This window comes from Aplidium turbinatum, chromosome 7 (genome assembly GCF_918807975.1).
Source record: "Aplidium turbinatum chromosome 7, kaAplTurb1.1, whole genome shotgun sequence".
Classification (NCBI taxonomy): domain Eukaryota; kingdom Metazoa; phylum Chordata; class Ascidiacea; order Aplousobranchia; family Polyclinidae; genus Aplidium; species Aplidium turbinatum.
In genome coordinates this window covers 16866128-16879339 of record NC_137478.1, presented here as the reverse complement: position 1 = coordinate 16879339, position 13212 = coordinate 16866128, and the positions used below count along the sequence as shown (strand labels likewise).

Genomic DNA, 13212 nt, shown 5'->3' with positions numbered 1-13212 from the left:
AAAGAGCTTGTTGCCGCTTTGAATACAGCAAGACTTGTGAAGCAGGCCTACGAGGCATTGAAGATGCCTGACTGCATTAAATATTTTTGGTGTGATTCTCGGACTGTGTTGCAGTGGGTTAAAAACCCTGATTTACGTTTGAATAAGTTTATCACGCGTCGAGTTGAGCATATTTTATTGTTGTCTGGACCCCAGGATTGGCGTTTTTGCCCTACCGATATGAACCCAGCTGATGTTGGCACACAGTCACATCTTATTACTAAGAAAGAATTTCGAGAGTTGTGGTTGAACGGTTCTAGTCTTCTCTATCAGTGCGAAGAAATTCCATCTGTAGAAAATGCCACTTCAGTACCTGTCCATACCCGCACAACAACGTGTCGTTGGTCCAACGTTAGACCATCGGAAACGTCCCGTGGGCCCTCCGTTGGTTTCCGACGTTGGCGCGTAACAAATTTGGCCAGCGGGCCACCTTGGGCGAATCGTCAGTCACAAAAATCGGTTGGTTAAACGTCGATCCCCCGGTGGCACATTGTTGGCCAACCCTTTCCCAACCATTTGCCACCTGCGACCAACCTGCGACCAAACGCTTTCGTTGGTTCGACGTGGGATCCACGACGCAATTTACAACTGTCCTCACTGTGGCGAAAAAAGGCTTGGCTAATCGTAGACCCAACGTTGATGCACTGTTGGCCAACCCTTTCCCAACCATTTGCCACCTGCGACCAACCTGCGACCAAACGCTTTCGTTGGTTCGACGTGGGATCCACGACGCAATTTACAACTGTCCTCACTGTGGCGAAAAAAGGCTTGGCTAATCGTAGACCCAACGTTGATGCACTGTTGGCCAACCCTTTCCCGACCATTTGCCACCTACGATCAAACGCTTTCGTCGGTTCGACGTGGAATCCACGACGCAATTTACAACTATCCTCACTGTGGCAAAAAAAAATGCTTGGCTAATCGTAGACCCAACTTTGGTGCACTGTTGGCCAACCTGACGACCAAACGCTTTCGTTGGTTCGACGTGGGATCCACGACGCAATTTAGCCTACAACTATCCTCACTGTGGCAAAAAAGAGTTGTTTAATCGTAGAACCAACGTTAGTGCACTGTTGGCCAACCTACGACCAAACGCTTTCGTTGGGTCGACGTGGAAGACACAATTTATTATCATCCCCTCTGGCGAAAACGATTTGGTTACTCGTGGGCCTAGCGTTGGCCATCATTTGCTAATCTACGACCAAACGCTCACGTTTTGCTCTGACAAGGGTTAGACATTACGACCTCACCAAACCGAAAACGTTTCTTAACTTTGACCACATGGTGGCGTGTTGTTAACTCACTTTTTTAGAGTTAATCTGTGCTGAAAATGATGACCACGAAGACGTGGGATCGAGGCCTCAATTCGCAGTAAACCTTATCACTTACCATACTAGCATTCCACTCGGTACAACATTGCTAGAAAAGGCACTCATACAAGCAAAGAGTAGGACAGATGGCAGTTAAGTTTGTTTTTATTTCTAACCATCACAGCAAAAACAAAGAACATGCTAAATATAACAGCGGTCTAGAAAAGGGCATGAGGCAAATTAAATCAAATTTCCTGTCTTCCTCTTCTCAAACTTCTCAGTCCTCATCTCTTGCATATTTCAGCCAGTCTGAAATAGCGGCATGGATATTTGAATTTGTTGCTGTGGACAAGTTATGGGTTCTTCGTACTCCATCTAAAAATAATAATGTCATTGGGATAAATTGCCAATAGCTGGTCCAAACCAATATGTCTAGTGGAAAAGGTTGGTTGCTGAAGCCACGTAACTAACTCTAACAAGCAACTTTTTCCCATAAAGCAATGAACTAATCACACTGAAAAAGTTCTGAAAGTATCTCCCATGGATAAACTCAGAATTACATTGATTACAACAGTCTGGAAAAGAAAATGAGAATTATCCTGCTACAAATAAACTTTGAAATCATTTCTTCAAAGATTTTGCGAATTACTTCTATTACAAATACAAAATTATGATTTTTCGTCACTGTAATAAACACCTTTTTCATGCAACCTTGCATTAAATTAACTACAGAAGCTTTGTCTGTAGTTATTATTCATTAAAAACTGAGAGTTTGTTGAAAAAGAAACATAAGGTAAAGGGGTAAATGCTTAAGCTGACCATGCTTGTGCTTGTAGTGAAAAAGGATTATCGAAATCTGATGTAGCCTCATCATCATCCGTCATCACCATCATCCATCATCATCAGCCTATTCCTCACAAATAGAGCAAGTTTTCATCGACCTGAATATTCAAAACAATTTACTTTAAAATGTGAAAATGACCTTAATGACCTAACAAAAACTTGACCCAATAATTTAGTGTTTTTTTAAATTTTATGTTAAAACTAATTGCTTTTAATCAATTAGATCGTACCAAAATTGCAAAATTGCGATACAAGACAGTAGTCTGAGCCACAAAACTGGCGACATAAAAATAAACAAATTATTGAGGGTGAGCTTTTTTTATCAATGTAGGAGGAAACATTTTGCTTACCAGTGTCCATTTAAAACAAACTGACTTAAAATAAGTAATGGTATTGAATTGACTTTTCATTGATCTATTAAACAAGCATCTGGAACCTTTTCGTTACTTTCAGAATCCTTACAAAAAACGCACCGCGCAAGCTTGCTACAAAAAGTTGACTTCATCGAAAAAACAGGAGATAAGCTATTTAGTATTATCGAAACTAACACAAAAATCAATGCACTGCACAGTACACACCCAGGTGTGTCCTAAAATCTAAATTTATGAATAATTATGTATCGGTATTGCATTATAATTAATTATAGTAGGCTACTACATTGAACTAATTGAACCATCTCATGCTTTATCAAAAATGCTAACAACAATAAAAACAGCGATATGCAGTACCTAGTATACACTCACCAATGCTTTTCCAGGCGACTAATGATAGTATTCGAGGCTGGAGCTTGTAGGCTTAAAATCTTTCGCAATTTCATTGGTTGGACCTTGCTGACATACCAAAGCACCGCAATATTATCTTTGTAATTCGTACAAGCCCTCAAGCCGTCACAACTCACTGTGAATAAATTTGAAAGTAGGGCAGCATGGGAAAAAAATGAAAAAAGAAGAGGATGACCTAATTAACACCAATGCATGACCTAATTAACAAAGAGCTGTTTATTGCCAGCCAGCAAAGCATGCTTTTGTATCAACATCTGTGAACGTTGAATCAATGAAAATCAATTTCTGCTCTGTTGTCCGGGTGAATCTAGTAGTTAAACTTAATTCAATTCAATCAAACTTTGGATTTAATTAAACCACAATTCTATTTGGGTTAAATCACTGGCGAACAAAATCAGGCATTTTACATTGATTCAACACCTTCAAACATTGGATGAATGTGAAAAAATTGGACTTTGCTTTTCAATAGAAACTTTTAGGTCGAAACGAAATACTTCGAAAATTCGAAGCAAACGAGATGAGAACAACAAGTTTTGTGGCTAAAGGAAGTAATTTGTATTGAACACTCGAAAGTCTGAATGATTGAGAAATAGTTTTGCCCACCACAAACATTCATATGATCATTTGTAGGCTACTTTATGGGGGATATTTGCGGTTACTGTAAAAACATGATGAAATCATTTTTTTGGTCCAAATTAAATTATTTTATTTTGATGTAGTTAATTCTAGTCAAACGTTAAATACGGCAGATGTAGGCTAACGAAAATCCTTATCCTCAAACAAGACAAAATTTTTGCATTTTGAGTTTTCTTGGTTGTATTTTCAACAAACTATTATTTTTATATGAATTTTTGGCGACGGCTTATATTTCATTTTCAAAAATTTCCGATATCCAACCGATTTACTGACTTATAAACTATTGAAAAGCTGTAAAAACGTTTATCAAAAGATGAATTTCTTTAATCAAATTTATGCAGCATTTGGTCATGCAACATTTTAATATAGGCTATTTGTATGAGTGATTGTAACACTTTGTTTCGTGAGACTTGTGTTTTCTCTAATTGAAAACTATTTGATTCAATTGCGTAGGCTAAGCATTTTGAATTCTATGGACTTTGAGTCTGATTGCAAATAAATAAATAAAATAAAATTAAGATTTTTTGGCAAAAGGTTTGCTCACAACCGAATGCCCACGGCGACGAACGCGCTGTGGGGCCCACCATTGGCTCAACGCCGCGTCAACAAGATATTTTTATATAGCGTTTTTGTTAGAATAAACCTTTGTTCACTTTAATTTCGTCAAATTGTAGCATATACTGGCCAATACTTCGAATTATTTTGTTGTGAATACGAAAAATGATATTTGTTGTAGAAAGGTTGATTCACAACCGAATGCCCACGGCGACGAACGCGCCGTGGGGCCCACCATTGGCTCAACGTCGCGTCAACAAACTATTTTTTACATAGCGTTTTTGTTAGAATAAACCTTTGTTCACTTTAATTTCGTCAAATTGTAGCATATACTGGCCAATGCTTCGAATTATTTTGTTGTGAATACGAAAAATGATATTTGTTGTAGAAAGGTTGATTCACAACCGAATGCCCACGGCGACGAACGCGCTGTGGGGCCCACCATTGGCTCAACGTCGCGTCAACAAACTATTTTTTATATAGCGTTTTTGTTAGAATAAACCTTTGTTCACTTTAATTTCGTCAAATTGTAGCATATACTGGCCAATACTTCGAATTATTTTGTTGTGAATACGAAAAATGATATTTGTTGTAGAAAGGTTGATTCACAACCGAATGCCCACGGCGACGAACGCGCTGTGGGGCCCACCATTGGCTCAACGTCGCTTCAACAAAATATTTTTTATATAGCGTTTTTGTTAGAATAAACCTTTGTTCACTTTAATTTCGTCAAATTGTAGCATATACTGGCCAATGCTTCGAATTATTTTGTTGTGAATACGAAAAATGATATTTGTTGTAGAAAGGTTGGTTCACAACCGAATGCCCACGGCGACGAACGCGCTGTGGGGTCCACCATTGGCACAACGTCGCGTCAACAACTATATTAGTCATATTAAATTTTTGTTGAAATGAACTTTAAAAATTCTTCATTTCACAGAATTATAATACATACTTGCCATATCTCTTAATTCGTTTGCCAGAAACACCAAAATTGAGATTTATTCTCAAAAGGTTGGCTGACAACCGAATGCCCACGGTGACGTACGTGACGTTGGTTCTTCGTTGGTTCAACGTTGTGTTAACAACCTATTTATGATATTGACGTTTGTTGAAATAAAAATTTATAAAAGCTTCAATTCACAGAATTGTAATGGGTACTTTTCATTATGTAAGATTATTTCACCCGGAATATCAAAATAAACAATCGGTGGCTGGAGGTTGGTTTTCAACTGAATGTCCACGACGACAAATGCGACGTTGGCCCACCATTGTCTTAGCATTGTGTCCACAACCAAGTTTTACACAATATATATTTGGTAAAAAAAATGTTTTATGTGGTTTATATCACCAAATTATAACATGTTGTACCCTTTTTTACTGATTCTTTGTCCAGTTAAACAAATAATGTTAGTTGGCAAATGGTTGTTTTGCGGCGAAAAGCCGACCGCGACGTTCGCGACCGTTGGCCAACGATCAGCCGACATTGTTTGCTGTGCGGGTAGCCTATATCTTCGTGACGAAGAGTAGTCGCTCGACGTTGGACAGGATGGCCTTCACAGATTGATCGAGGCCGCACCTTCTTTGTATGTTATGAAAAAGAGAATCGCTTATTTGGTTGCTTTTGTTGAATTTTTGTGCTGTAAAACGAGAAAGCGTAGCTTTGTGAAGCCATAACTGGATGCATCTTATCTTAACAGTGCTTCAGAGTTGGCTGTGAAGTTTGTTCAGAAGAGCATGTATGGCGATGTGGTACATTTAATGACCAAACGATCGCCGGATGCCCTTGAGGAAGTGATAAAGCGAGGTAGTGTTGGCGCTTCGCAACGTGAGAAGGAACGCTTGAAAGAATTACGTTCACTTAAAAAGTACAGACCTTGTGTAGATGACGCTGGTGTAATCCGCATTGAAGGGCGCTTAAGTAATTCTCCCGAGATCTCTCTTGAAGCAAAGCATCCGATTGTTTTGCCTTCGAAACACCCCATCACTAGGCTTGTTGTACTGTCGCATCATAATGGAAATGCGCACTGTGGAGTACAGCACACTTTGTTGTCTACGCGACAGAAGTTTTGGATCGCTAATGGTAATGCCTCCGTGAAGAGGTATCTTAATGATTGTGGTGTATGTACGATTGAGAAAGCACGGCCTATAAGGCAGCTGATGTCTGATTTACCTTTGTCTCGCACAACTGCGCATAGGAAACCCTTTTTTGATTGCGGCTTAGACTATCTTGGACCTTTAACCTTTGTTGAAGGTAGAAGTCACAAAAAAGCTTGGGGACTCTTGTTCACATGTATGGCATCTCGAGCTATTCATGTTGAGCTGGTTACATCATTGTCGCTCAGTGATTTTTTTACTTGCCTTTACGAGGTTTACAGATTTACGTGGGCAGGTTAATGCTATCTATTCCGATAATGGAAACACCTTTCAGGCAGCATCTAAGAAGTTACCCGAGTTGATAGAATCAGCTGAATTGCACAACGCTCTGAGACAGAGAGAGATAAACTGGGAATTTATACCTCCGTATGCTCCGGCGCAAGGTGGCGCCTGGGAGGCAATGGTAAAACAATTTAAAATTGCATTTTTTCACATTTTGGACTCTTCAATACGTAAGCCCAATTTTATTGAACTGCTTACGTACACAGGCAGTGCCGTTCGGATCGTGAACGAACGCCCTTTGGTACCTTTGAGTGATGACCCTAGGGATTTTACTGTCATCACCCCTGCCTCACTTTTGACCCTATACTTAGACCCATACTGTGCTGTTGGGCAACCACATGATCGTGACCAACTAAGAAGGGATTATCGGTTCAATTTGTCACTTTCTCAGCAGTTTTGGAGTAAATGGATCGAATTTTACTTGCCAGGTCTTCAGGGCGGAAAAAATGGCTAAAAATGGCCGAGAATTTGGAGCCTGGTCAACTTGTAGTGGTAGGTTCTCTCCAAGACATTGGTAAACGTGGAAAGTATCAACTTGGGAGGGTGCATGAGGTAGTTCCACAAATTAGGAAAGGGAAGCCTGTGGTTCGTAGAGCCAAAGTTGCCGTCTGCAACTATGATGAGAGTACGGGGAAAGTGAAAGTAGACTACGTGTTGAGGGATATTTCGTGCCTCGCCCCCGTAAAGAACACCTAAGTGTTAGGGTTTGAGCCTGGTTTTGTCTGCGGTGGCTGATACTTGTCTGAGCCCAGCACAGTCGGTTATTATCGCAATAATTTATTGTATATAGCGTCATTTTAGCGTGTACCTATGGTACCAATTTCATGTATCGTCGCGTATTCTTATTGTTGTTCATTCTTTGCATGCCCTTTGTATTTGCGTATTAACTTAACGTGAGTGATTCAAACAATTTGTGTATCATGTGTTTTTATTCATTGGCTCACAATTGTCGTCAATTCTTTTTTAGTTATGCCATGACAGACTGTCATAACTAGGGGCCGCTATGTTCCAGACAATTGTTCACCTAATCAAACGTCATATAAAAATCGTTCAAGTCTACTGAATATTACGTCATGGAAGTTGCTAGAAAATGTGCCGAAATTGCACCATCGTTCATAAGACTTGTGTCAAACCTGTTTAAACCTGTTTAAACCTGTTTCAATTTGAAACCTGTTTAAACATGAATACATTGGATTACTAGCTTTGGACACCTGTTTTGAATTGCGTGACAATTGATTTCATTGTTGCGTCACACTACTGCATACGTGAATTTGAGATATTGATATCTTTTCTGATTTATTCGTGAAATGGTTGCTTGAAAGTTGGCCGCACATTTAACTGTTGGCTTAGTGCTTGCTAGCTGGACAAAAGTTCCGTCTTTTATCCAATTAATCTGTATTGTAGTGACAGTTTTTTAGAGGTGTACGCGTTGCATCCCGATTTCGATAGCCGCGGGCTAATTTTACAGGAATACACTTTTTGAAAAGAAGTTCAAGTGTGTGTTACTTTTTCGGTCATTATATACGCGCCGAACGGATCCGGGAACTTTATGTTACAATTTTTCCACGAAGAGATTATGGTTTACCGCTGTGACCACCAGGGTATCACAAAACAGAACAGGGATGGACGACAAGTGGCTTCTCGTGCCCCATCCTGTGAGTAACATCTGCACCCAAGCAGATGCCAAACGAAACTTGTCAACAAGAGCCTCCACCCGGACGGCACAGCTGCAAGGGACAATGGACAAGTTCAGACGCCCCACCATTCTGCAGCTCAACATAGAAGGCTACACAACAAGCAAGATCAAAGTTGTGGAGCAGCTTGCCCATACCAACCGGGCACTCGTCATCCTCCTCCAAGAGACCCACTGCTCCTCTGCAGATAGGCTAGCTATTCCCAACTAGGCTACAAGCTAGCCGGGTCTACCTTAAGCAGGAAGCACGGCATTGCCACGTTTGTGCATGAGAGCCTGAAGTGGACCTTTGTCGACCAATCTCCAATTGATGCTGAGATTGAGTGGGTGTGCATTTGTATCTCAGACTACAACATCGTCAACATCTACAAGCCCCCACCCTCGCGAATGTTGCCACCATCGCTTCCAACGTTCCCCTCCCCCAGTCTCTACGCTGGCGATTTCAACTGCCAGAACATCGACTGGGGCTACAACAACACAAGCAGCGACGGAGAATTGCTGGCTGACTGGGCCTCTACAAACCATCTTGCCCTTCTATTCAACCCAAAGGAACCAGCAGTTTCCACTCCGGCCGCTGGGGAACAGGGACAAACCCTGACTTGGCCTTTGCGAGTGTTGACAGCTCTCTTCCAGACAGACGTGTGCTTGAGAAGTTCCCACGGTCCCAACACCGGCCGTCCCTCATCGTCGCCCAAAACTTGTGGCTCCTGTACCGAGTTCACCGGTGAAGCGATGGAACTTCAAAAAAGCCGATTGGAATCAATACAGCCTCCTGACCAATGAATCTGCTGCAAAGTTACCATCACCTGAAACATGCAACGCAGACGAGGCATACCAGGACTTCTGCAATGCCATAATAACTGCTGCAAAGGCCACAATACCACGAGGCCATCGAACCAGCTATACACCATGCTGGGACTCTGAGTGTGAAGCTCTCTACCGCTCCTACCTAAGCGCCACAAGTGACGCTGCTTCTAACACCGCCGCCACCAGACTACTTGAGCGGCTGGACACAAAGAAGCTTGAGCGATGGAACGAAGCTGTCCAAACCATTGACTTCTCACACTCAAGCTGCAAAGCATGGAGAATCGTCAACAACCTCACTGGGCCCTCAGCAAACTCCCCTCGTCTGTGCCCCGTTTCTGCTAATGCCATCGCTTCCCAGCTAGTGCAGAACGGGGTCTACAAGACAAAGGACCGCAAGGCCTTGTTGCCAAGGAAGTATCTGCCCTTTGGCGAGTGGAAATACCACAAGAGGAAGCAATCTCTGGAGACTTCACCCCAGAGGAATTCGCCACCGCCCTCCGCCTAGTGAAACCACACAAGTCTCCAGGGCCCGATAAGATCTGCCCTGAGCTTGTGCTCCATGCTGGCCATGCCCTGAAGTCCTGGTTACGTAGATTCCTCTCTTCCTGCCTGCACCACCTCACAATCCCAAAAATCTGGAGAAGAGCTTTAGTAGTTGCGATCCCTAAGCCTTACAAGCCACCAAAGGATCCAAGGAGTTATCGTCCAATATCCCTCCTCTGTGTTCCTTTCAAGATCCTCGAAAGACTGATCTACGCACGCGTCAACTCAATCATCAACCCGCTCCTTCCAAAAGAGCAAGCTGGGTTTCGGCGCGGAAAATCCATCGTAGATCAGGTCACACTCTTAACCCAAGACATCGAGGATTGCTTTGATGCAAAAAAGAAGGCCGGAGCTGTTTTTCTAGATCTTACAGTAGGGAATCTTACAGCTGCCTATGACTCCGTATGGCATCGTGGCCTTACTTGCAAGCTGCTTTGCCTGCTTCCTGACCGACATATGGTTCATATGATTATGGAACTTGCCAGGAATCGAAGCTTTACCCTCACCACCGGTAGCTCACGGCGAAGCAGACTGAGACGCCTGAAAAACGGCGTCCCACAAGGATCGGTCCTGGCTCCACTTCTTTTCAACATCTACACCCACGACCTGCCAACTACGGTCTCCGCAAAATATGCTTATGCGGACGGCCTGGCAATTCTCCACTCCACAAAGTCGTGGGAAAATCTAGAAGACACCTTGAGCCAGGACATGAAAACTCTCTCAGCCTATCTCCAGAACTGGCGACTGAAGCTCAGCGAAACCAAAACTGTAGCAGCAGCTTTCCACCTCCATGATCGGGAAGCTGATCGTGAGCTACACGTCCAGAACAACGGAAAATCTCTGTCCTTCTGCCCCGAACCAAGATATCTTGGGGTGACACTGGACAGATCGCTCACATACCGCCACCATTTGGTGTCACTGCGCAAGAAACTCACATCCCGCGCTGCATTACTGAAGCGCCTGGCAGGCCACAGCTGGGGGGCGAGGGCTGACACTTTGCGTAGGCCTATAGCAGCCTTAGCCCTTGTCTACTCTTCAGCAGAGTAGCCTACTGTGCACCTGTTTGGTGCCGCAGTGCTCACTGCCATAACATCGACACTGCCATAAACAGCGCCCTGCGCACAGTGAACGGATCGCCTGCGTCCGCACCATTGGACAATCTCCCCATTCTCGCTGGCATCCAACATTCTGAGCTTCGTCGTGAAGAAGCCACTCTGTCCCTCGGTCGACGGGCACTGGAGCCTAACCACCTTCTCCACCACAAGATCTCTGCTCTCCCAAACGAGCACCCCCGTCGACTGAAATCAAGACACCCATTCGTGCCAGCCGCTCAGAAAGTTGATGAAAGCTGATATACAAGACATCTCTGCGGCTACTTGGGCGGACCATAAATGGAGTTCTGAATAGAAGTCAACCGCCACCGGACTTTATTCGTTCATCTCCGACGCCGACACACGCTCCATCGGTCTAACACTACCAAGACAGGCATGGATGCGCCTTAACCGTCTCCGTACGGGCGTCGGGCTTTTCCGCTCAACCATGCACCAATGGGGAATGGCCTCTTCCTCCTCCTGTGGATGTGGTGCCGAGGAACAGACCGCAGACCACATCATCAATGACTGCTCCATCTTCAAGCCACCTAACGGAGTGGAAGGTCTGCGTGTCATGGATGATGAAACCAAAGACTGGCTGCTCTCTAGTAGCTTTCCAGTGTAGTCCGGGAACATCGTGAATCTGGAGTGGTAAAAGGATAGACCCTCGGCCCCAGATGCTCACACGACGACGACGACAAAACAGAAGTATTTCAACCAAGTTTAGGCGAACAATAGCTATAAATAAAGAGCAGGTAGGCTATTATGTTTTGAGACTGTATTGTTATTGACTGTTTAGCTTATTAGTTATTTCCTCGTAGAAACACAAGAATTTCAAAATGTTTGTCTGACAATCTGCTGCGTTTGGGACGCATAATGTCCTTTCCAAGTGAAAACATGCGTTCCACAGCAGCGCTGGATGGTAGGCTACTGGTGTGTTGTATTTCAAAAACAAGCCTTGACAACGTTTACTCGGAAAGGTATCACTGTTCCAAGCGTGCTGTGATGGTGTAGCATATATAAATCTTTGAGGTCCACTGCACCAACATCGCTCTTTTCAAGGGCATAGAGTTCTTGAAATAAAGTATCTTCAACCTCTGACATTCATTGATTTTTCGCTTTCTCTCTCTGATCCCTCGTTCTCGATACTGCTCACGATATGAGTGATCACTGGTCACCATTTGGCGAACTTCTTCCGCTGGTATTCCAGGTAGGCTAGCCATTACAACCAACGCGAAAGCCGGTAATTCGGATGAGTCGCGCTGGCCAGAATACATTGTGAAACGCGATTTTCCATAAAAACAAAAAATGACGCATAGCGCATGACGCTTAAAATCGGCAAAATAGTTGACGGCGCTATCACTTCCGTCAACTCAAGAATAAATTGACGGCGCTAGCCTCAGCGTCAACAAAAAGTGATAATTCCAACTTAGTTTTTCATCAAGAAATAGCCTATGCCAAAATATTTGATGTTGTTTGTTTTTTGAAGTTTTCTGTTGTTTAAGATTACCTTTAGTTTTGAAGTAGACCCTCCTTTTCGTTCAAGTAACATATAAAACGTCTTGGAATATTTTAGACAAAAATCTTTTTTACATTTTGTCTGAAAACTTGGGTCTCCAGATTTCAAAACCCGGGTTTCGGTAGCATATACAGTAAAAAAAACCTGGGTTGGAAACACTACTCAACACTAGTTTCATAATTTTGTATACGTAGACAAGCGACAAGGTTGCCATATTGGCAATTTTATCGCCAAATTCCAGAAATCTGGCGATTTTTAAAGGCGTTTGGCTACATAGTTGATTGATTGATTGAATTTTTTCTAGGACTGGGAAAGCTTCTTGCAGAGCTTAATCCTGCCAGTTTCGCATACTTGTAGACGCAATGAATCACTGACGTAGGCCCGGTTATCGAGATTGGCAGAGTGCAGTTTCCGATTGTTGAAGTCTGGTTGCTGGGGAACTATTCCATCCATTAGATGCTGCTGAATGGAGAGCAGTCCTTAACGCGCGTTGCTCAAGCGCACACCCCAAGAGTCGAACCAGCACCGCTTGGTCTTGAAGCTTCTTGAAGTTGTGGTTTGACCATTTGGCTCATTTTTTTAGCTATTTGTAAGAACTGTTTTGGCTTAATTTTGTATTGCGATTTCCCAAAATATGTCACTTTCAGTACAATACTATGCAAAAGTCTTTGACAACACTTTCTATCTGCCATGATGGCTGCAGCGGAGTGCAGCCTGCAGTCCTGCATGGGTGCAACTTAGTTCGTACCCTGAACAGTTCGGACCCTCAGTTTGTACCCTGAAAAGATCGAGAAAAAAAATTTAAAAAGTCGAAATCGCTGATTGCAGTTTAATAGCACAAAGCCGAACTCGAGGGTTAGGGTTAGCGGAAACCGCGGTGAGCGGAAACTGCGGAAAAATATTTGCGGAAACTGCGATCAGCAAGGGTTAGGGTTAGAGAGCATAGATTACAAAA

The 13212-nt window shown here is 43.1% G+C and overlaps 1 long non-coding RNA gene across 1 annotated transcript; it reads right to left on the bottom strand.

Moving 5' to 3' along the window:
• Positions 1-1502: 1502 nt before the first annotated feature.
• LOC145774803 (uncharacterized) lies at positions 1503-5260 on the bottom strand. Its single transcript, XR_014290057.1, has 4 exons — positions 5121-5260; positions 2936-3089; positions 2169-2290; positions 1503-1724 (listed from the first exon to the last, which is right to left on the bottom strand). It is a non-coding gene; the product is annotated as an uncharacterized LOC145774803 (long non-coding RNA).
• Between the last annotated feature and the right edge of the window lie 7952 nt (positions 5261-13212).